Source organism: Malaclemys terrapin, chromosome 1, assembly GCF_027887155.1.
Source record: "Malaclemys terrapin pileata isolate rMalTer1 chromosome 1, rMalTer1.hap1, whole genome shotgun sequence".
In the NCBI taxonomy this organism is placed as follows: Eukaryota; Metazoa; Chordata; order Testudines; family Emydidae; genus Malaclemys; species Malaclemys terrapin.
The window spans coordinates 290,439,012-290,442,180 of NC_071505.1; positions in this window are offsets into that span (position 1 = coordinate 290,439,012).

Genomic DNA, 3,169 nt, shown 5'->3' on the forward strand with positions numbered 1-3,169 from the left:
CCACCAGTGCTTGCAGCACCATGGAAAAGTATCCCTTTCTGTTAATGTACTGGCTGGCCTGGTGTTCCGGTGCCAGGATAGGGATGTGAGTTCCATCTATGGCCCCACCGCAGTTTGGGAATCCCATCGCTGCGAAGCCATCTATGATGGCCTCCACGTTTCCCAGGGTCACTACCTTTGGCAGCAGTACATCAACGATTGCCTTGGCTACTTGCATCACAACAACCCCCACGGTAGATTTGCCCACCCCAAACTGGTTCGCGACTGACCGGTAGCTGTCTGGCGTTGCAAGCTTCCACAGGGCTATGGCCACTCGCTTCTGGACAGTCAGGGCTGCTCGCATCCGGGTGTCATTGCGCTTCAGGGCAGGGGACAGCAACTCACAAAGTTCCAGGAAAGTTCCCTTCCGCATGCGAAAGTTTCGCAGCCACTGGGATTCATCCCAGACCTGCAGCACTATGCGGTCCCACCACTCAGTGCTTGTTTCCCGTGCCCAGAATCTCCTTTCCACGGCATCAACATGACCCATTGCCACCGTGATGTTCTCGGCGCTGGGTCCCCTGCTTTCTGAGAGGTCTGTGCTACTCTCAGACTTCAGGCCATCACCGCGTTGACGTAGCCTCCTCGCCTGACTTTTCTGCATCTGCCTCAGGGAAAGGTGTATGATAAGTTGCGAGGCGTTGAGAGCGGCCACAACTGCAGTGATGGTTGCAGCAGGCTCCATGCTCGCAGTGCTGTGGCGTCCGCGCTGTCACTGACTAGAAAAGTGCGCGAACTGATTTCCCGCCGGCGCTTTCAGGGAGGGAGGGCGGGAGTGATGGACGGATGACGACAGTTACCCAAAAGCACCCTGGACACATTTTTTTTACCCAGAAGGCATTTGCGGCTCCACCCAGAATTCCAATGGGCAGCGGGGACTCCGGGAACTGTGGGATAGCTGACCACAGTGCACCACTTCCAATGTCGACGCTTTCCCCGTTAGTGTGGACTCACAAAGTCGAATTACTGTCCTTAGTGTGGACACACACGTTCGACTTTGCAATATCGATTCCAAAAATTCGATTTAAGTAAAATCGAACTACTCTCGTAGTGTAGACAAGGCCTTAATCATTTTTGTTGCCTTCTCTATGCCCTTTCCAATTCTAATATATCTCTTTTGAGATGGAGTGACCGAAACTGCACACAGTATTCAAGGTGAGGGAACATTGATATAATGATATAGTGGCATTACAATGTTTTGTTATCTATCACTTTCCTAACGGTTCTTGCCATTGTTAACTTTTTCTGTCTGCCACTGCACCTTGAGTGGCTGATTTCAGAGAACTATCCAGGAGGTCTCCAAGATCTCTTTCTTGAGTGGTAACAGCTTATTTAGACCCCATCATTTTGTAACTATAGTGTGATTTTGTTTTCCAGTGTGCATTTATCAACATTGAATTTCATCCACCATTTTATCATCCAGTCACCTAGCTTTGTAGAGATCCTTTTGTAACTCTTTATAATCAGCTTTAGACTTATCATGAGTAATTTTGTATGGTCTGCAAACTTGCCACCTCACTCTTTAACCCCTTTTCCAGATCATTTATGAATATGTTGAAGAGCATAGCTCCCACTCCAGGTCCTAGGGGACCCCACTATTTACCCATTCCACTGCAAAATCCATTTATTCCTACCCCTTATTTCCTATCTTTGAACCAGTTATTAATCCATGAGAGGACTGTCCTTTTTATCCAATTATTGCCTACTTCACTTACGAGCCTTTGGTAAGGAACCTTGTCAAAGGCTTTTTGCAAGTCCTACTACATTATATCAAGGAGATCACGCTTGTCCACATGCTTATTGACCCCCCTCAAAGAATTCTAATAGATAGGTGGGGCGTGATTTCCCTTTACAAAAGCCATGCTCATTCTTCCCCAATCATCTGTGTGTCTGATCATTCTGTTTTTTACTATATTTTCAACCAATCTGCCTGGTATTGAAGTTAGGCTTACTAGCCTGTAATTGCCAGGATTCCCTCTGGAGCCTTTTGTAAAAATAGGCATTACATTGGCTATCCTCCAGTCATCTGGTACAGAGACTGGTACAGAGACTGATACATTACCACAGTTAGTAGTTCTGCAATTTCATATCTGAATTTCTTCACAATTCTTTTGTGAATATCATCTGTTTCTGTTGACTTATTACTGTTTATCTGTTGACACCTCAGTCTGGAACAGTTCCCCATACCTGACCCATTATTTTTAGGTGACAAATTCAGGATCTTCCCTCACCCTCTGCAGGAAGACCAATGCACTTCTTTGAGTGCTCCTTTCGCACTTCGCTGGTCCAAAGGCTCTAGAAGCTGGTTGACAGGCTTCCTGCTTCTGATGTACTTTAAAAAGCAACTGGTTTTTTTTTGTTTGTTTGTTTTTATTTGTGTGGCTGTAGCTCATTGCTCTTCAAATTCTTTCTTGGCCTGTCTTCTTATACTTTTACGCTTGACTTGCCACAGTTTACGCTCCCGTCTATTTTTCTCAGTAGGATTTGACTTCCACTTTTTCAAGGATGCCTTTTGGCCTCTAAACACCTATTTTATTCTGCTGTTTAACTACGGTGTCCTTTTTTTAATTTGGGATATACATTTAGTTTGAGCTTCTATTACAGCGTTTTTTAATAGTCTCCATTTGCAGGCATTTCACCTGCCGGGCCATTCCTTTTAATTTCTCATTAACTAGCTTCCTCATTTTTGTGTAATTCCCCTTTTTTGAAGTTAAATGCTAGTGTGATGGGTTTCTTGGGTATTCTTTGCCCTACAAGAATGTTAAATTACATGATGATTGCTATTACTGAGCAGTTCAGATACATTCACCTCGTGGACCAGATTCTGTGCTCTACTTAGAACTAAATCAAGAATTGCCTCACCCCTTGTGGGTTTCAAAAAGCAGTCATTTATGTTGTGTATCTGTATATTCTGAAGCTATGACTCCATAGGTAGTTTTAACTAGTTTGCCCTTGTAAGTGTGATTTGATGTGATCTCTTGCCCCAAACCCCAACCTTAAAAAAAAAAAAAAAGTTTCAGTGCTGAAATTCCTTCTCTTTCTATAGCCAAAGAAGAATTTACCCAAAATTGCTCAGCTGAGACCTTTTGCACATACAGTAGAACCTCAAAGGTGTGAATACCAGAGTTAC